This window comes from Onychostruthus taczanowskii, unplaced genomic scaffold (assembly GCF_017590055.1).
Source record: "Onychostruthus taczanowskii isolate IOZ18803 unplaced genomic scaffold, ASM1759005v1 scaffold11, whole genome shotgun sequence".
NCBI classification, from domain to species: Eukaryota; Metazoa; Chordata; class Aves; order Passeriformes; family Passeridae; genus Onychostruthus; species Onychostruthus taczanowskii.
The window spans coordinates 8,317,481-8,339,968 of record NW_024497629.1 but is presented as its reverse complement, the minus strand read 5'-3'; positions in this window follow the sequence as shown (position 1 = coordinate 8,339,968).

Genomic DNA, 22,488 nt, shown 5'->3' with positions numbered 1-22,488 from the left:
GCAGATGAATGTACTTCACATTGCATAAGCCAACAACTCATAGCAGCAGTGGATTTTGTTCTGCTAACTCAGCTAGAAGGAAGAAAAAAAGTGGATGTCTTCAGCATTTTAAATCTATCAGCTGTTTGAATCTACAGCTTCTGAAAACCCTTGAGGATGATATTGTCTCCAAGAAACACAGTGGGCCAGAGCAAGGGTCTGGTAGGTGGTGCAAAGTAGGATACAGCTGGAGAACCAGCAATGCCTGTACCATGGGGGAAAGGCACCACATTTACAGGCACATAAAGATAGGGCTGCATCCTTGGCATAAGCAACAGGACAAGAGGAAATGGCCTCAAACTGAGCTAGAGGAGGTTCAGATTGGATATATGGAAAATATTCTCCAGTGAAAGGGCTGTCAAGCATTAAAACAGGCTCCCCAGGGCAGTGGTAGGGTCACTATCCCTGGAGCTATTTAAAAGGTGTGCAAATGCAGCACTCGGGAACATGGTTTAATGGTGGACTTGTCAATATTGGATTAATGGTTGGATCTGAAAGATCTGTTCCAACCTAACCAGAGTTTATGATTCCTTGTGTTAGTACTGAAGGACACTGACTCCCAAACAGCAAAGTACTTCAAATACTACTAGACTTTTCTTCTTGCAACAGCCAAAGAGATGCCATATTGCTGTTGACATCTCCTGATCCATTCCCAAGCCCTTTGCACCCAAAGGAGCTTCCTACACAATGTGGGGTGGTGGGGCCTTGCAGGCTGCCAGAGCAGATCCCACCAGCTCAGCACCCTCTGGCTCTCAGAAATGAAGGGTTTCAGCCCCACACTCCCTGCTGGCCAATGTCACAGGCACTCTTAGGCTGTGGGGTGTTTCATGTGCTGCAGATGAGCCTCCACACGCCACACGTGCTTTACTCGAACTCCATCACTGGAGCAGCTGGGAATAGCACCTCTTTTTTCAGCAAGGAGCAGGGATGAGGAGCAGTTGAGACTCAGATTTCTTAGACAGGGAATGTCACATACGCTGATCTTTTTGCACAGTGGACAGGCTGGAAGAGGGAGAGCAGCCCCGAGCCTCTCCCATCACAGGTGCTGGTATCACACAGCCAGCTGCTCAGACACAGCCTGGTGTTACACACTCACAGCCCAGCCTGCTAGAAGGCATTATGCAGTAATCATACAGAGAAGCAATTTGAGGGGGCAAGGACCAGGATTTGGTATTCTCTAAGTCCCAAGAGAGAGATTACATCAGCCTCTTATTGCTTTAACATGAGTCTTGCTTCACCTCCTTGGCAGTTTCAGAGGGGCTGGACGGAATCCTATCTCAGCTGTACATCCACCCCGGCTGGGGCCATCGTTGGCTTCTACACTTTATGAAAGAGTAAAGTAAGAGAGGAATATTCATGGTTACGACATCCAGACAGGAATTAACTCCAAAATATTTTCTTATTTTATTTTTTTAATACACTGTTACTTAGAGCATTTGTCAGAGGCATTCACTCAGCCGGTTCCAAACTCTCTCCAGTCTTAATGGCAGTGGAGCACAGCAATGCCATCACCTGCCTGAGCTGTTCCTGGCTCCTCCACAGACAGCAGCTCTAAGCAGGAGGCAGTGAGGAGCACCTGCCTCTCCTTCCAGGGGAAGGGTGTCCTTCCACTCTGTCTCCAGGGGAAAGGTGTCCCTGCAGACTCCCCAGCACAGCTCCCCATCCCCAGCAATACCAGGAGGGTTACGAGGAACCATATTGCTCATAAATAAAAAGACGAGCGTTAAAATTAAGATCCTGTAGTTTCATTTTCATCTGTATGGGCTTTGCACCACTCAGAAGAGAACCCGGAGTAACCCAAGACAGTCTGTTGGGGTAAAACAACCACTTTGTTGACTGTCCTCTCTGAGGGATCTTCTCTGAGAAATTTTTCACTCACTTATAAAGAAAATTAGACTTCACAAGAAGAAATATGGTATTTTACTCCTCCTGGAGAAATGGTGCTTTTCAACTAATGAATTTAGATGGTTGAAGTGCCTTAGTCTCAAGATCTGTGAGCAGACAGGAGTAGAAGAAAAGAGTGAGAGAACAGCGGAGAAAAGCCACCCTCTCCATGAATCTCCCCTGGTGAAGATCGGAGGCCTTTCTCTGCACTGCTGGCTGGAGCCCTTCCAGCTCAGTACTCCAAACCACTTGTCAGCATTTTACAATTTGTTATAGCTCAGGGCTGGTGCTCAGGATACAAAATTGTTAAAACACTGTCCCACCCTCTTCTGAGGCTCTGCAAAAGCACTTGTGTAGGACTCACAGATACATAATAACATAAAGCAAACACAGAAGAGAATATAAATACAGGGTGAAAATAACTCTTCTCTCAGTAACTTACAGTGCCTTCCACTCCCCTGCATGTCTGGTAGCAAGATAATTGAAAAATAAGTTTTGCTGTGAGCTGGTTAATTAGTCAAATCTGTAAGAGTTGCATGTCTGCATGTCTATACTGCTCAGATTTTTTTCATTTTTTCCCAGAGGTCCAAAAGACAGTCGGTCTACTTTCACGTGACAGCATTTGACTTCTTTGATTTTATGAAAGGGAGCAAAGCAGTGAGAGGAAGATGCGGCTTTCTGCTCTAGGATAATTGAGAAGGAATCTTAAGATTCTTGGTAAGAAAGGCATAGAAACATTCAGGAAAATATTTATGTACTTGCAAATTATCTGTTTTGTGAGCCATTTGGGATATCAAAATAAACATACATATAACATACCCATGTGTAGTTATATATAAATGAATAAACAAGTAAGGAAGTTTCTGTAAGAGAAAAAAATGTAGGTTTTATGAACTTCTGTTTATGAAATTACCTGAATATTAAAAAAAAAAAAAAAATAAAAAAAACCCCAACCCATTACATACTATATTTTTAATGCACATGAAATATTTGATTACAAGAGGGATATATTTAGTTATATAACAAAGTTTCTGTCATATTCACCACCGTGTTACCTAAAGATTTTCCCAGAGTGCACTAATCAACATTGCAAATTGTTGTCTCTGAGGCAGAAAAGACAGCAGAAAAATTGAACTTCTGTTACAGTTGAAAGCAACAATGTCTATGATGTACCTCTGGCCCTTAAGGAATTTCTTCAAGGGTTTCAGAGTGATTTCTTTTGTGCATTCTGCTCAGACATGCTTCCTCCTTATCATAAAAATGCCTGTACCAGAAGAGAAAGACAGGCAAAGCCATCTGCATGCCTGCAGGAGCCTGTGAGAAGCTTTCTGCATATCCTTAGCCTCAAGCCATAAAGTGCTTTAGCACTAAGGGCTGGAAACATGAGCTTGCCTCAGCCTTCTGTAAGAAGCGAATTCAGATGAGAGAGGAAAGGTTTGGTGGTGTCCTGGCGGCTGCACAGCTGAGGAAATGTATTCTGCACTACTTAGAAGTGCCAAAGTGCTGCACACTTCACGCCTCATTCTGGTTCTGCTGCCATCCAGCTAAGATTTATTATCCACGTCATGAAGCAATGGATTATCTTACCCCCAGGGGTAGGCTGGAGTCTGTCATCCCCCCAGAAGTGACAGGAAGAGTTGATCATAAGCACAGATACTCAAACCAGTGGGAAATGCAATAATCATCGGCTGCAAGTGAGACCTGGCATTATGCAATGGCCAGTTACAGTGCGCTCAGCTTGAATGTGACAAAACAAATCTGAGGTGACCCACCTAAATGGGGTGGACCAGAAATTGACTGACAAAGCCCTATAAAAACTAATTTTTTGTAGTTGTTCTCTTGTTTCAGCAGTATTGTCAGTGCTAGTGCTGAAATGTAGTGGGATAGAAGTTCCTGCATGAGAAAATAAATGCAATGCTGCATGAGAAAATAAATGCAGTGCTGTCTTTCCTAGTCTTGGCTGAGTGTGTAGGGTGCTGAGTACACTGTTGGGAGTCTTAGGAGGGGTTTTTAATTCAAATACATCCAGGTAAAGCAAGGTACATGCCTCTTTCTGTTATACTGTGTTGTTGTCACACTCTGACACGGTCTGGGAGCTGCCATTTGTCCCAGATCAGCTGGACACCCTCCATGGTATCTGTGATGGCTCTGCAGTGATGTCTCAGGCTGACAGCAATGACACAGTTTGAGTCAGAATATAGAAATCTGCCCTGGGTGTGTGGATCCAACACCTGCAGAACCTTTAGTTCACTAACTAGCACCTGCCAGCTCCACAGCTGGCCAGGGAGCAGCCAACAGATACTCCTGACACCAGTGTGATGTGCTCAAACAAATGCATTTCAGAGCACCTTAACATCTTCTCAAACCATGCAATGGTTGTATGTGAGCCTAGCTATCCTAGGGATCTGTGTAGTGAACTTTATTCCTTTTAGAGAGAAAGTAAAAGTACTTGATATATTGTTAGGCTGGTGTGGCCATGTCTACATCAGGGTTAGGAAGATCCCAAAGGTCCAGAAGTAGGAGCAGTGTTTGTGCAAACAGGCTGAACCAAGGGACTGAGCTGGCCCCACTGCACTCTGGAGGTTACCAGCACTGCCCAGCATTTGCTCAGCTCAGTGTGCTACTCTGACAGCAACATGAGCTCTCCATTTCTCTTCACTACTGACTACCTCTAGGATTTCTCATCAGCCATGAGCATTGTCCCTCCCAGTGCCTTGTAGAGGTGCACCAAAGAGCTCTGCACTCTCACAGCAAGAGTCACATGAAATTCTTGGCAGTAAAATTGGAGTTAGTAAGGGCAAACATCCTCTTATGCTGAGTCTAGCTGGGAATTACAGCTTCAAAGGGTTGCAGCCTGTCAGACACCTGGAAGGACAGGACATTGAAAAAGCTTTACTAGTTTATTTCTTGTATATATTTAATTTCAAGATCTTAGGGTCAGTGTGCCAGTGCTACATCAGCAATGAAAACAAAAAGGAAATCAAGGTTGTCTCATACAACTGTAGCAGCAGATAATCTGACCTGATTTAGTTTACCCTACTTTGAGTCCAGATACCTCTGTCTAAATTATTTAAGGAAAAATGGTAAATGATTAAAAAGATCTTCTATAGCCACAATTACATCAGATGATATAAGACATATACCATAGCCAGCAGTTCTAAAAAAGTGACATAAAAGTATTATGATTGTCACAGTTGCCCAATGAAAATTTGGTCAAATCATCAGGTTTCAGTTTATTTAAGAACATGGGTATTTTCCTAGGTTCCCCTCAAAGACATGATATGTTTACAAGACCATTGCATGGAAGAGGACTACTGATCCCAGCTTTGGCAGTGAGAACTCCATCCCATAGTCCAGATCATTAATAAGGGCATTGGATGGTCTCCCACCATCAGTCCCTGAGGAATTCTTCAGGTAGATTTTATCCTACTGATCACAACACCAGGAATTCCAGACAGTTTTCCACCAACCTTATCATCCATTAACCCAGCCCCTATGGCCCCAGTTATGATGACAGGATACTGTGGGTGTGTGTCAAAGGCCTTGCTAAACAACATATGCTGCTGTTCCTCACCTGCTGAAGCATCCATCCCATGACAGAAGTAGATCAGCTTGGGCTTGGCTTTGGGACTTCCATACTTGCTCCTCCGCAAAACCTTCTTGCCTTTCATTGCACTGCTTGGGAATAGCTCCCAGGAGGATCTGCTCTATAATCTTCCTGTGGGAGTTAAAAACAGCTGTTCATATACTAAAACCTTACTGAAGGAATTTGGAGTAACTATAGGGATGGTAAAAAAAAAAAAAATGGAGTTCTCATTTTTCTATTTACAAGGATTAAAAATCCATCAGCCTTACCCATCACTGTCTGCTTCTAAGACTGGATTCTGCATTAAGTGATCTTAAACTGCTTCTTGGAATATATTACTTATGTGTATTTATGAATGCTTGAGAGTGAATAAATCATTGTTGTTCAACAAATCAGCAAACTTCCCTCTGCCAAACTACCGCCAGAATGATTCAAACCTAATTCATTTGCACTTACATATGAAATAAACAATGTGCATCTCATCAAATTATGTGGAGTCTCTAGAAGTTATGATGTGCACCTTACTCCAGATCTCCCAGCTGATACATGATGCTATTGCAGATGTTGCTCTTCGTAACTAAAACCCCTCCTGTCCACATGTTTCTATAGGTTGTAATTTTGGCTACTAAAGGAAAATGCTAGAAGTGGACAAGTCTTCAGCTGGGTTATTTCAAATAATGACAGCCCCTACCTGATTAGTTCTATGCAACAAAAAAGCTCTGCACTTCTGATGGAAAAGCATTAGCTATTCTATACTAACTCCTGAATTAACAGGACATAACTAACATTGCTAGCATCCTTACTGTTAAAAAATATCCCTAAGAATCAGTAAGAGAGACTAAGCAAAGTGACCTAAGCTAGAAACATATATGAGGATATGTGCTGGGTCTGGCTAGGATGCAGTGAACATTGTTCACAGCAGCTCATACAGTGCCATGTTTGGGAGTTTTGACTAAAACTGTGTTGATAACATGAGGATGTTTTAGTTATTGCTGAGCAGTACTTGCATTTAAAAGTGCTTTACACTTTGCTTTTGCAAGCAGCTTGGTTTCAGCTATTAAACTATTAACACTTGCCTAGCATTTCAACACAGTTTATGTTCTTCAAATTCTCTCTCCCTTCCTACCAGTGGGGAGTGAGTGAGCAGCTGAGTGGGGGCTCAGCTACGAGCCAGGATCAACACACTGTAGTCTATAAGGATATATATGTTAAGCTAGGATCAAAAAATTCATTGATATATGTTCTACTGGATCTTTAAAGCAGCTCCAGGATAAGCTGAGGATTCACGTCCCTGCTGTACAGTTTGCTTGGGCCACATAATGCAAAATAATGCAAAATAGTGTAAGAATCAACACCTGCTTACTCTCCCGTTTGACATGCCTTGAACAAATTAGTGGCATAGAAAGTATCAGCCAGAGAAGTGGTACTAGGGGCCATGGGGAAAACCTCACCTTTCCAGGGATGTTTCCTCAGTGAGTCCCCTAAGAAGGTTGCAGCTACACTGCTGAGCAGCTGAATCCCTCTTGGGCACAGCTGTGCCATCAGGCTCAGCAGGAGACCACGAGCTGCCTTGCAATCCCTCTGCTGAGCAAATAGTGATGTCCTCATTTCAGACCAGGTCCGTGCCCAGCTGTGAACCCCTTGTCACGCACAGATGGGCTTTTAACCCCAGCAGCAGGAACCTTCACAAGATGCTCTTCTGGGCTGTGAAGCACAGCTGAGAGTCCAGGCTTGGAGTGTTGGTGGAAGGTGAAAAGTGACTGACTGTCACAAATTGGTACCCTACAGCTGTGTAAGCAACATGGCCAAACCAGGCTGCTCTGGATGTTATGTTTTCATCACAGACAGAAAAAGACAGAAATCTTTTTACCACCTGTTTTGCAATGCTGTCAGATACTCGTGGCCCCTCTTCAGCTCTGCTGCCTTGCTGCCCTCCTCTCCTTGCCTGCATTGCCTTTCAGCCCTCTGCTCAATTCCAGCTGTGCATCCAGTATCTGAACAGATGGGACATTTTCTCCATTTTGGTTTTGCCAGAAGCTTCGTGAAAAAACTGCCATAGGAAATCTGCAAGGCTTTTAATATTCAACAAATATATCCCATATGACATTTTGATGGAAAAAAATATGCTCAAACAAAGAAATCAGTCCAATAAACAGCTCTCTGAATGCCTTAATGACATATTAATTGTTATTTCTTGCTTCCTTTTCTTTCCAGAATTGTCTGTGCTGATCAGCAACTAATCTGGGAGGTTATTTCTATGAAAGGTTGTGCTTCTATCACTGCAGTAGGGCAAGTCTGGGTCTGGCAGAAAGAGATGGTTCTGGAAAGGAGTTCAGGAGGGCTCTCGATGCACACAGGAGTGAAGAGTGAAAGACACCCTGCCTCCAACAGCTTCTGCCCACTCTGCTGTTTGGGTACAGTTTCAGAGGACTGACGTCATTGGGCTTTTGAAAGGGGACATATTTCTGTGACATTTTGCTTGCCTTAGCTCATTCTGGCCTTAAGACCTTCTAGATCATTGGTATATGTTTTATATCCCTTAACACACCACTTCCAAATTAGGCCAAGACTATAGTCATTCTGTACTGATAGTGTACGTAGTTCTTCATCCCAAGAGCTGAGTGCTTTATACATCCAGATAACAAATTTCCAAAACATTCTTAAAGATATTTATTCTATTAAAGTGCAAATGACAGTGGAAACTTCCACGGGATTAGATATATATATACATCAATTCAGACTAATTGCAAGAACAAAATGGAAATGCCCCTATTTATGGCCTTTGCAACCCCAGTGGCCAGTGTTCTTACATGTCAGATCATGCCATGTGAATTTAGTTGAGACACAGTCATTAACTACTACAACATATTTTTTATAAGAATTTATGTTTGTGCAAGTTTGCTACAAGCATTTAGCTGCTATAGCAACAGGCACTTTATAAATTAACAAAGTCACAAAAACAAACATTCTCAGTTTTATTTGAGTTTCACTGAAGTAAAGACCATTCCTGCACTCTAGTGCTGGATCTTTTTTTCTAGGTGGAACAGTGGACAGCCTTAATTCACAGTTTATTTATCTTAGGATGATTTGTTTAAATGATGCTATTTTGAGCTAGATTTTATTAAATGACAGAGTACTTGCTCCTTCCCTTTGGCAAGTAAGAGAATGTGCGTTCATGATGTATTTGAATTACTTCATGACATTTCCACACTTAAATATAAGTAAGTGATGGGCCAGAATCATGACATATATGTGCTCTAAATTGTCTATATTTGGATCTGCATTTTCAGTGGACAGGATGAGTAATAACGAGCATAGGATGAGCGAGTGGGAGACTCCAGTGGGACCACAAGAAAAGAAATCTATGGATGTGTGGACAGAGCATTGGATTTGGTTGCTGAGAGCAGTTGTAGCATTTCCAACACAATCTTTTTTGAAAGGAAGAGGTTAAACAGAATTTTTTTGGCAGAATATCTTAGGCTGTAGAGCTGATCCTTTCCTGGAGTAGGGGACTCACTGAGATGCTTTCTGAATTTGCAGCTGAGCTTGTAAACTAAATAGTTCTGGAGTAATGGACTAAGAACCTCAATACTTGAAAGATTGTCACATTGTTTATTTGACATCTCCCCTGCTAGAACAGTTTATTCTGGTGTCCAGAGTACAATCCCAGTTAACACTTCTGCATATATATATATATATAGATATAGATATAGATATAGATATATAAATATATAAAATGTATGTGTGACTCTGTGCAGTATGGATGAGGTCACACTTGGGAGAGAAGAGAGTTACCTGAAGGTGTTTTGTGCCACTTCCTGTCATGACTGGGGAACAGACTCATTGCCTGCCTCATTAGCACAGTCTTCAATGTTTTATTAGCACAGGCATTGCCAGAGGTTTTGTTCCAACCCTACTTCCCCCAGCCGTGCAATCAAGCATTTAACAAAAAGACATTTATGAAATGTTGGTATTCAGCTCTCAGCAATGCTCAGAGTCTGTTTTGGTTCAGGCCCTATTGTTTGTCTCTCCCCTGACCTTATCTTCACAGCACTGGTTTCACTGATATATCACTGCTATATCACTGCTGGCTTCAGTGGGGATTATCCTGGTTTACATTCACCAGGGCTCAGAAGACAGCTTTTTTAAGGGGAAAACCTGGTATGTTGTTTTCTTTAAGTACACTGGGTGAGGTAGCAAGAGAAAAGGATGTGAATGATGTAGAAAGAGCTAAGGATGTGCAGCTTTATGATCTAGCATGGAAACAAAAATGTCCAGAATCAGGCAATTGATGGCAAAGTACATAACCAGCAGTATATTTTTGGAAGCTTGAAAGAAGGTTGTTAACTTTACAAGAAAGGTGGATGTTTTCCAGTCTCTGTTTAATTTGTGTGGTCAGTTTTTAAAATTTGTGCCTCTCAGGGAATTTGCACTGTGCAATTTCTCACCCAACACAAATCCTTCTTCTATTCAGTGCATGAAGAATCAACCTGCAGCGTTGCTGTGAAAGCCTTGGGTTGAGGAGGACCCTGAGCTGATTAGGACACCAGACAGACTTTGCTTACCAAATAGATGATTCTGAGCCCCATGCTATCAGTGGCCCAAATGTGCTCAGATGTTCTCTAGAGTAGAGGTGTCCATGGTAACTAAGAGCATGGACAGGAGCTCTACATTGCACAGCTGGACTAACTATTCCTGTTGGTTTTATGGGGAAAGAAAGTCTTGCTGAGGCAAGTACGGCGCAGGTGTTTAATCTGCTGTCCATGGTAGAGAGGAAGCTGTTGATGAAGTCTGTCAGATTTCCTCTTTCCCAAGAATGGAACTTCTTGAGCTGGAAGATTTCAGAACAGATCCATGATAGGATTTTATCTGTGCTGCGAGAGAGATATCTGTGGCATAGAATTAAAAAAAAAACTCCTAAGAACAGGATGCTTCTTCTTGAATAACCTTTGCTTTTTTTCTTTTGATTTTGAAGACCAACCCAGGAAAGAACCATGAGGTCATGGCTTCCAAGATGGGGCTTGCTGAGGTGATCTTTAGGGGCTTTCCTCAGTGCTGTGTGATGATAAAAAGGGTAAGAAGCTCTACTAGTATTAAATTTCATGTGATTATAAATAATTCCAGATAAATAGACATTTCAAGATAGATCCATGAGCCAGAGAAGAAGGCTTTCTCAAAGAGAAACTGAAAGACAGTGTTATGAAGTTCTTCCACAGCAGACATTAGGGAAGGAGTAGCAACATACTTGTTAGCACTTCAAAGACATGCTGGAGTTCACATTTCCTGAAAAACACACAAGCCAGAGGAGAAAACTTGAAAGGAAACAGGACATGGAAGGAGATTCTGTCATGCATTCGCCACTGATGGCTTGTCTGTACTTGAAAAATCCTGTAATCCTCTGAGAATGCTGATGGTGCTGGGCAGACAGGCATTTCCCACAGAAAACCTTGCTGCTTTTGTGACCCTAAGGAAGGCGCGCAGAGTGTGATAAGCAGTCACAGAATCTACAGATGTAAGAAAAACCTCATGCATTTGATAACTGTAAACCTTCCTTGCTCTCAACAGCATTGTCTTCCCTTATGGTTTGGGCCACTGGGAATCCCAGGGAATTCCTGGCAAGGGCATCCAGGCAAATATTCTCATCATTACAGAGATGGAAAATACAGTCTACTGCACTGAATGCATCCAGCTCGTGACTGTAGGGAAATAGTAACTATCATCTCTTCTTTATTCATTCAGGATCTTACTGTGATTATTCTGAAACCCTCTGCCCTAACTCAGATCAACCCAAGCATTTATAGTAATTTAATGTACTCATCTACAAACTAACAGTTGAACAAAATTTTCACATAATGGGCTCAAAGGGCTTCAGCTGTTCCAGCTGATTTTTATAACAGAAACAGTTGTAACCATTTATAAATTTAAAGTGTGCCTCTCCTTCACAGGTCCTGGTACCTAATGAGCAGGTTGTGCAATCTTTTACTGTGTAGGTCTTTTTCAGACAGGCTAAGATGCAAGTTACCCAGGAGCTTGTGATATTTCTCTTGCACAATTCTCTTGAGGTATGTCTAGTTTCTACCATGCACATGATAAAGAAATAATACCACAAGCAAGAAAAAAGATGCTGCAGAGGAGGCAAACTGTCCTTCCCACCCACGTCTCAATTTATGGAAGATGTGAAGAGTGAGCAGGGAGGAAAGATAAGTTTCTAAAGGGTGCAGAGATTTACCTGACTTAGGAAGGACTCTGTTGGCTTAGTGGTTCTTCTTGTTAGCCCTCCTTAGTCCCTTGAGGCACATTGTTTCTAGGGACCAACTCACCAGAAAATCAAGGCATATTCTCTTTATTATATATGCTAATATTCTTGGGTATAGAGTTATTAATTGTGGAGTTATGGAAGGTGGGTATTAAGGAAATGGGGTTCCCAGATTTGTTCTCTGGCTCAGGCTTTGTCTTGAAAATCAAACCCCAGGCATCAGAGAGACCGGTGCTGCGTCTGTATTGTGATAGACAGACTTGTTTTGGCATGGCTGGGGTCAGGAAAGGGGTCACTCTGGGAATACTCTTTTCCTTACACCCCCTGCTCACCAGGCACATTTTGATGACACACAGAAGGGTCTTTTGGCAGCAGAGGTGTTTTACTGAGGAAGGAGCAGAGAGAGTGACCAGCTGGAAGAACAAGGGAGGATTATCTCCTGCATTTTATGAACTTCAGTCCTTGCATTGAGCATTTCCCAGATGATAAAATTGGGTAGGATTTTTGAAATAGCTAGTGAAGTATGGCACAAAAATAACATGCCTTCTAAAAACATGTTCCTTGCCTAAATGAGAAAAGCATCTTTTTATAAGCAGTGCTTCTCACAAATGGCAGATCTTGTGCCCTGGGATTTTCTTACTCCTTTTCTCTGGAACTCTCTGTCAGGATGAATATAATAGCTCCACTGTTTTACAGCAAAAATATGGAGGTTTGGGTTCTAAAACTGTTAACAACCCACAGATAACTTACACTCATTTATTAACAGTATCCAGGAAAGAATTAAATTTTTCTTCCAATCCAGGGTTTCATTAAAACAGTTTCTGTTTTTGAAGTTCAGAAACAATAATTTGCAAAGAAACCTTTAATCAAAACAAAGGAATTGGATTCAGATTTTTATTTTTAGTGTAAGAGAAGAACAGATGGTTTGTGGGAACAACTCATTATTCTGTAACATTATCTCTTTAAGCAAATCTTTCTTTAGCATGCATGAAAACTGCTAGTTTGCTAACTCTGGGCATATAAAGACCTGTGTTTACATACAACACAGGCTCGGTCAAAGCAAATTCTCTGGCTCGGTTTTAGCATGGATTATAATTGGTATTGAGCTGTGGAACAGCGCTGAACGTAGCATGGAACTTCCACTGTCAAAGAAATTGTATTTCATTTCAAATGTAAAAAATGCATTCATAAATTAAAGTTCTTTCAAATCATGATGGTTTTGGTTTAGTTTGGAGAAGCACTGATATTAAATGTCAGACGTGAAAAGGTCTTGGGGCAGCAACAGCTGCTGGCTGAGATTAGCACAGGTAATACGGGCAAAACCATAATTGGCAGGATACTAATTTCACTCTGTGGTACCAGAACATTGCACATCTGGGTTCAGTCCTCTTTTAATAAACTGAAAGTGGACAGGGACTACCCCTCCAAGCAGTAAAACTGTGGAAGAATCGTTCCATGAGGATAGTGGTAGAGGAAAAATTCACAAGAAACATACAGACCCAGAGCAAGCTCAGCTCTTTGATATAGGCTATAAATTCTACAGTGAAGTACTGCACAAGAACTCTTATGTGCTGTGTCAAAGGAGTCAAATGGGAACTCTCCTTTGGCCAAATCTGTGGCTTTGATGTCAAATTTACCTGCACCCTGATATTTCTTTTGCAGTTTAAATGTAATTTCAGTCATCCTTTATATTTTATCTTAAAAGCTCTTGGGTTAACTTGTTTGGGAGTGAGAACAAAACAGGCCTACAATAGTCTGTTTTGTGGGAAGGATAAATATGCAACAGAATATCTCTCACAAATTAAAATCAAAAGAGATTTAAAGTCTTTTAGTACAAATGATTAAAACCAAAGAAATAAAGGGTCTTTAGAATGGCAAACACAGAGAAATTGGGTAAAACTTCCAGACCAACTATTTAAATTCATTCTTTCCTACCACCCTAGGATTTATAATACTTATAAAGAAAATATATGCTGAAGATAAAAGAGAGAAAAAATATAATAATAAACTTCAATTGTACATAAAAGGAATAAGTGGGAGTATGGAAACATATTTGTAACTGTTTCCTTATTGCTAAGTGGGACAAAATGACTCCCGAAATGCATGGAATTATTTAAACCACATATTTAAGCAACACATACTTTGTTGATTTTTCAATACACAATTTCCTTACAGAGAAAAATGTCAAGACAGATTGACCCAGGATATTAATGATAAAAATTAACATTATCCCATTGGTTGCTTCTGAATAAGTAGATTAGCATAGGATTCATTTACTTAATTATATACATTTCAGCTGTTAACTTTAGACTCCCTATACACTCAATGGACAGAAAGGACATTTGTAGAGTACTATTTATTGCACCCTTGTGTAGATCTTTGAAATGGGTGGATGAATTGCACTCCTTTATTGCCAGCTTCTCTCAAAGGCTGTAAAGACAGCTGACCATAACTAGTGCTGATGTAGATCCCCACTGTGCAGAAATCCCAGTTTAGTCAAGATGAACCACTCTGGGGGAGTGCTTCCACTGCCCACACACAGGTATGTGTGCCATTGAAGAGAGGACAGGAGATGTCCATGTGATAGTGCAAATAAGATATTGGATTTATTGGAAATCCATGTTCTTCTCCAGCAGCAATTGGACACTAGACAGGACACCCCACAGAGTCTGTAGTACAGTTGTTCTGTCTGTAAATGTTGTGAAGGCTGACCTAGAACAGAGGCTAGACAGAGCTAAAGAATGAAGTAGGTATTTATAAGGAGGCCTCAGTGGTTACACCCTGGGCAGCACAAGAGCCCAGCCAGGGCTACACCCAAGATGAACCCAAAATGATCACACAAATGGACGACCGGGCACGGGGTCTCACACTTTTACAAATTCTGGTCCATTAGCATATTGGAGTTAATTGTCCAATTACAGCTTTAGCCCATGAAGTCCCATCCTTCTTGTTTTTCTCTCTTCAGTCCACGTTGTTTATGCTCTTGAGCCTGAGATTGGGATCATTTTTCCGTGGTCCCCAGCTAGAGAAGGAATTGTTTTGTCTACCTACTGTGTGAAGAGAGCTTACCATCCCCTAATATGAAGCTCAGAAGTACACAGTAAAGCAGAACAGAATCTGAAAAATATAAAAGCTAAAACCTGAGGCATCTGTAAAGACAACTTAGTTGAGGCAGTCATTACTGTTTACTATCTGCTGGTTAGATTGGCACAACAAAGGGGTATGGCAGGTATTTATGCAGGTTAGGAACCAGATATGCAATTTAGATGTCTTAATTTTGGAGGACTGGATTTCCCTCTGGAGGTCCTAAAAGGCACTGCTTTTCCCTGTTAGATATTATGTGATTTTTGGCACTTACTTTTGGAAGGATGGTGTGTTAGATGCCAAGAACTGAGCACAATTCATGTACCTAAATAGATAGGATCTTAATTTATGCAGTTAAATACTGTATGAGACTTTACTATTTCTAAGAAGAGTGATCCTTAGTCATGTGCCAGGTGTGGGTGATGGATTTTTGAAATCTAGTTTTCATTGTATCTTCAGCATTGCTGAGCAGTCGGCAAATGCCAGATCTCTGTGTGCTGGACACTTGGAATTGCAGTTGTGTTTCAAATCCATGATACTGCATTGATCCCAAAAGCACAAATTCCTACCCTTCTTTGGGGGTTTTTTGCTTGTTTGTTGGGAAGGGAAGGGCTCAGACAGGGTGTGAGTGGGACTTGGATGTTTGTAGAGGAACAGTACACATCTGAGATCCAGCTGCTCTCACCCTAAGGCAGGTATTTACACAGACAGAAGGACCCATGCCTCAAAAGTGAGCACAAAGGGAACTGTGGGTGACAGTCCCAGATGGAGATGTCTCCTAAAGACAAACTTGTCCCAAGGAAACAACTCCTTAAGACTTGCCCTGATTTCAGTGGTTTTGGGGGTCTCTTTCTCTGTGCTTCATTACCCAGCTGAAGAAGCAGCATGTCCTTGTTTGATGTGATGCTCTTGGGGCTTAGTGACCTGAGGCATAGAAAAACTGGAAAAATGAAGTATCTAAAATACACAATTTCAACCTGTTAGAGTTAAGAAAATTGCACTGTTTTTCCAAATCATCCTCTATCCCCATCTACCATTTATTAAGCATCTCTTCAGCTCACTGCCTTTGTTGTAAACTTGGTTGTCTAACAAAAGATCTGCTGGGAAACACACCAGATAAATCACTGAATTTAATATAGGTATGAAAGGAAGAGCTGGCTGGCATTTAGATAGACTGACCTTTCAATAGGCAAGCTGGTCTGTGATTGAAACACTGCTTCATTCAAGGTTTTAGGAGGTTATTCCACATAATAAAACATGTAAAATGAAAAGGCAATTGGAAAACATAAAGAATGGGGTCATTTAATCTCACCTGATACCAAGCACAATCTCAGAACTATACCATTCCAAAGTATTTTTGCATTTTTTTACTCAAATATAAATCTCAGGGGGAGTAAGATTTAAATAGAATTTTCTTAATGACAGATTAAAGATTTTCAGCAAAGACACCAAAACAAGTTAGACAAGTGATGTTTCTTTTTGCTTGCTTTATAATCTTAGTTTCTCCTTTGTCATTTAAATAATCTATTTTATCTTTGTCTCTTCTTCAAATGTCATGTGACAAAATGGGTTTTAGAAACCTTTTTAAAGCATGGTTTTGTTTAGCCAGAATCAGCAGCTTTGTTATTAAAGGCTTGCATTATCTTGGTCTAAGAGAATACAGAGCATTTGAAAGGGCTTTTACAGAAAACTATTTGAAAACAGAGACTGTGTCATTATATAGAGAAAACATTTAACTTTTGAAGACTGTTAACTTTTTAAAGTGAAAAATATCTTTTTCATTTATAAATAAGTGGATGGATCAGTCAGCTAGGCACTTCCAGCAACCTGCACAAACAGTTCCAATTTGTTTCATTTTCAGTCCAATTATAATCCAAATAAAAGCAAAACAGATAGGACCAGGACAAATGGAGTAGAAAAGACATGCCTTAAATGAATGAGACAAGATTTTTCACAGTTTTTCTTTTCATCTAATCTTTTCCTTATAAGCCAACTCACATTTCTTCAGCTGCCTTCAGGATCACATTTTTTGAGCTTGGAAATTAGGTGCAGTTCTGATTAAAAATATGCCTATTAAAAACCAGCATTGAATATACTGAAAATTTACATTTCCCTAGCATCAGCCAACTGCTGAAACAATGGGCATTTTAGTAATTCCAAAGTGATTCAATGAGACATTCAGCTGACAAGGTCAGGAATGGCTGTAAAGCTCTAATTAAAGATACTGTAAGGAACATTTTATATAGGCTAGTCTTCCATAGGCCATTACACTTCACAAAAACGTTTATACTTATAAAGTTATAATAACATATAATTTCTTATTAATTGATCTAATGTGCATAAGACCCACAAGAACTCCAGTACCTGCACCAGACTGAAGTGACTGGCTTATGTCACCCAAGAAAAGAGCCCACCTCTGACCGTCCCACCACATTTCACTTTTGTTTTTTTCTTTTTCAATTCAGAGGTCAACTATCTGCACTTTTGAAAGCCACCCAGTAAAAACATGGTGGCATACACAGCTGCAATCTTTGCAGACCACTTGGTATATAAAAGTTGCCCTGTACATTTCAATTCACACTTCAAAAACTGTCAAGTATCCAATTTTTTTAATGAACTACGGTGGTTTAGAAAATTACTACAGCTCTGTAGATCAGACAAAAATGAATACCTGTTTGAAGTATGCTTTTTAGATGGAACTCTCTGGTCAGCGTCTCTAACTCACTTTGATATAGTTATTGGCTGCTTGGTTGTATTTGAGTTTCATGCTATTTTCCTAGCTGGATTGCAGAATGTCTTCCCCTCTCACTGAGGGAGACTCAAACCATGGCATTTGGTTATAGACTTCAAGCCCTGCAATTCAAAGATATTCAGGGCCTGCATCTCTCTCTAGCCTGGTGCAGCCTCTCTCAGCAGTAGGCTGAGACCACAGTTCAGCTCTGGCCCTGAATTAAAATTTCAAAGAGAGTTTGTCCAATTGCTTTACATGCAATTAGACAGCTGGTCAAAATCACCTTCCCAATGCGGTCAGTGGCAAACCCAGCTTCCTGTTACACTGATGCAAACTAATGCTTCACTGCAAGTAAACATCCTTTCTGTTCATTTGCATCAGCATCATGACTGAGAAGTGGATTTGGTCCATGCCCACAATTTCACAGTATCAAAAAGAAGAAAAAACCCCTTTTTTTCATGCCCAGATGATTTTCTCACTTCCTGAATATTGTATTATTGTGCATTCAAGCATAATTAATGTTCCTGTCATTTCACCCACTGCCAGCAGAAGCAGAAGTATTTTTATTCCATAATTGCCTGTTTTTCAGTGTCCATGAAAATGATTGTATTCACATTACTGGCACTCACAGAGAGAGAGAAGAGCATGAAAAGGAAAGCATTCTGGTGTATGAGTCTGCAAGCACCTGCAATGTCATACATAATGTGACCAAAATTTTAATGAATGCTGGAGTATAAAAAGAATATGTCTGAAGATCTCTCTTCCTCTTGGAGTATTCTGATCAGCTGAATGATCCCTAATCATCCCCTACAGTAGTGGAGATCACTCTTGGAACTGTGGCTTTGACAGCTGCAACAGCTGCTGATGCATGAAAGCCAAAGAGCTCTCGAATCCAGTGTGCAGAAAGACAGTTCTTCCTCCCCATTTCTGTCTTCAAAAGCTGCAGTTGAACCATGTGAGGACTGAGACTTTAAATGGCATCTGCCAGCACATCTGCCAACCCCAGATCAGAAGGATTTGTAGGGCTGACAGCACTTACACACCCTGCAAGGAGTTTGTAAAACTGGTGTCATCAGTGCCTAGGTCTTCATGGGCTTTGATGTGTCTCTCCCATTTAGATTGAGAGGTTATGGATTCTGGCCTAATCAGCATTTTAGCACCCTGGGAAGGTTAGATCAGCAGAAAGCAGAAGCATTTGAAGACTGTAAAAGTACTTGTAAATGCACTGTTTGAGCAAACAACATCTGGAAGCATCTAGCAGGACAATAATTACTGTAACAATTTAGGTGCCAAAACAAAGGACTTAAAAGCAGTTTCTGGAGAGACCTGTCTAATTAAAAACAACTAAAAAAAAAGTCAGCAAAAAGGTCTTCAAAGTGAAATAAATACTAAAAGTCAAACAACACAAACTTATTCCTGCCATAAAACTGTACCATATCCTGAATACCATATAACATTCTAGTTGTGTGTTCAAAGAGATGAAGAAAGGATAACTGAAACAAAGAAAAAAATTAACCCACACCTGGTACATTTTGGGTGACTAATCATTCTGTGTCTAATGAGTACAGGGGAAAATACATGGATATAATTAAGGTCAGAAGCATAAGGCTCCAACAGTAATAATCTAAATGTTTTTCCAAACAAAACAAATATTTAGATTCACTCATAGTTATGAGGTATTTCTTAGCAAATAAAAAGTTTGTGGAAAAAACCTCACATGATGCAGGAGTTTAGAAAGAACCACTTTAAACCTAGATTCTAACATTTTTCTTCTACCATTGGTAAAGTGCCAGCAAAGGCTGAATCTAAGTTGATGCTGGAGAGGAAATGAGAGGCGTTAGGGACTGAGTGCCTAATTTCTGCATTCTGGCACACTGCCATGCTGTGATATTGAAAGGTGGGAACTGGCTAAGCATCCACAACTAGGCAGTTAAAAGAAAAGGTTATCCCATTTTTGCAGAGGCAACCTAAGCAATATCAGATTAGAAGAAGCAAAAATTCACCTGCCATGTTTATCTCCGAAAAATTTGCATTAACTTTATGGAAATAGAAGCATCATGGAAGTGATTCAAACATGTTTCTCTCCCCACCTGGGAAATGGCTGAGAGTTTTGCCCTTGACACTCTCAGTGGGCTGTAGAAAGATATGGGGAGACACAAAGCCTGAACTAAGCTGTGCAGAGGTCATAACATTTCCTCCTCAGCCTTACAGGCACCAGCATATTCTGTGTATTGAGGAGAAACACATAAAGGAAATTCAGACTCAAAAGGTTTCTAACAATGAAGTATGGAGGCCAGAAATTCTCAGAGGAAATATAAAATGTACTTCTTCATTCCTATTTTTTCCCCTACAAATCTGCTTTTGGATATTGCAGAGACAAGCATTTAATTCAGGGAAGTTACAAAACTTCCATTTTGCAGCTCAACTTATTTCTTTTTTCCTTGCCTTTTATAGCCTGAGCTTAGTTTAAAGAGGTCACTTGTGTGACAGATTATACAGTGCTTCCTCTCTCTGACCTGCCAGTAACTGGAGAAACTGGGAAGACAGCAAAGGGACTGCATGGAGGAGGAGGCTTCCCAAAGCTGCCATAGCAATATCCTGCATGCAAGAAGCACCATCCACAGCCTTCAATAAGGAGGCACAGACCAAGATGCAGAGGGGAAAAAAGCTTGGGAGAGAGAACAAAAACTAAACTAGATGAGGAAAATGGAAAGACAGAGGGAAGTAGAATAAATCTGGAGATGGATGAGAGGACACAAAATCAAAAAGAAGAAATTAATGCTACCAAATAAGGAAATGGTATTGAAAGAGAGATCGGAAAAATATAAAAGTGATTTCAAAAAGTGAGATCGAGATGAGAAAATGAAATACCACTATTACCTGCAGAAGGGCATAAAGAAAACTTCCTCTTCAAGCCCTCCTCCTCTCTGAGGTCAGATGTCAGCCTGTGGGGAAGGGGTGGTGGCTGCAGCCCTTTGCCCCTGGCACCCACAGCCAGGCACACACTGCTCTGCCTCCCTGCCAGCCTGGCACAACCAGGGTCTCAGCCAGGCTCAGGGTGAGCCACAGAGCACCTCAGTCCTGCCCAAAGTCCAGTGTGAACCCTTCCAAGTACTTCCAGGGATAGCAGCTCGCCACTTCTCATGCACTGTCTTCCACATTTGCTCATCTTTAACTTGTAAGTGTACTTTGGCTGAGATAAAGGGAGATACCTGCATGTGGATTGTGTGCTAAGATAGTATCACCTCATGTTTCAGCACCATAAATGCTAGTGAGAAAAAGTTACCTGTAGGAATATACCTGTCAAAGATCAAGGGAATTAATTTGAGACAAATCATGCCCTTCTGCCTGTGACTGACATTGGATTTTTACTTTCAGATACTCTTCTGTTTAACCTACTCAAGATATATTATGCTAAAAAAATTAAAATACCTGGATCAAAAATTGGAGTGTTTCATCACACTGGAAAAATAGAAACTGCTCTTTATAGGTGGCAAGCAATTCACCTCTTACATATTGGTGTAAGGGGTGGGTTTGATTGTTTGTTTGAACTTAAATGGCATTAATTTGTTACTGACTATCAATAGACAGTCAATTAAAAAGAAACACAAGGAGAGAAGAGTGAGCAGGTGTTTCATTAAAAAGGTGCTTCAACAAAGAAGAGCATTGCTTTGAGAATGAGAAATAAATTCTGATTTCACAGGGCTGCATTGCAGTGGAAGAATAGACTTAGTGAGCTATGAAGGTGAGTTTGTATGTCACAATGTACTTGTGTCCCTAGGATTTATTTATACAGATATAAGGCTACCAAAGAGTGTGTGCAAAGGTTAACCAACTCATCTTAGAGTCTCTTTTTCCCAGCAGTTCTACAGGAGCCCAGCCTTAAAAAAAACATTCTCAGCTGTTGATGCATCCTAGACACAGCCAGGCTGCAGGAACTGTGATGACCAGGGAGGGAGCAGAATTCCTCGGCTCTGCACATCCCCTCCTGAGGGAGAACTCCTCCCTGTCTTCTGCCAAAGGTGCTGTGCAGGGTCTGCCAGGGGCTGGGAGGACCTGTGCACAGGTCTTGCACAAACCCTGTCTTGCACAAATCAACCTCTACACCCAAGGCCAAGACAACACAATGGGCTGCTCTGAAACTAATTTGGGGCCAGCAGCCACACAAGCACAATCCCGGCTCTGGCAGGGCTCCCACACTGGCGTGGGCATGTCCTATCAGTCTGTGGAACACCAAGTGACCTTACAGCTCCAACACGTGGCTCCTGTCATCGGGCTACGGTAAGGCTGGAAGCATACAGCCACAGGGAAGGCTGTCCAACTGGGCAACTTCAGCTCAAGGTAGAGAGAAAAAAATAAATGAACACCTCATTTCTGAGGTCAGTTCTTCAAAGCAGGGGCTGTCAGGATTGTACATTTGCATGGGCCCTTACACAGAGTGGCCTTCGGGCCAGCAGCCACAGCTTCAAGCTTATGCAACACAATGCTTATTAATAACTGTATCAGTTTTACATCTCACTCTCTAAAACAGGTTGCACCTCCTCCCACCCCCAGCCCAATCAATCAAAAACCCTTAAAATAAATCTTCTCATTCATGACTATAATCAAGTCTCAGAGAGAAAATGAGAGTAGGTATTTGCTATCACACAAAATTAGATTATCATCCCCAATCATTCTTAGGAGAATGTAAAAGTCACAGTTTTTTGGTCTATGTTCCTCTCAGTCTTGGTGCTAGTTCTTCCTCTGACCTTGCTTCTTACTCCTTCACTGGTGAGTGCAATTTTTGAGTTCAGTACAGCATATCCCAGGAGTCCCTCTGCCCCTGCTACTCACAGACCAAGTGTGAGCACAAGGGACAGAGGCTGCCCCAGGCACTGTCTGTAAAGCCAACCCCAGCCACGGGCTGTG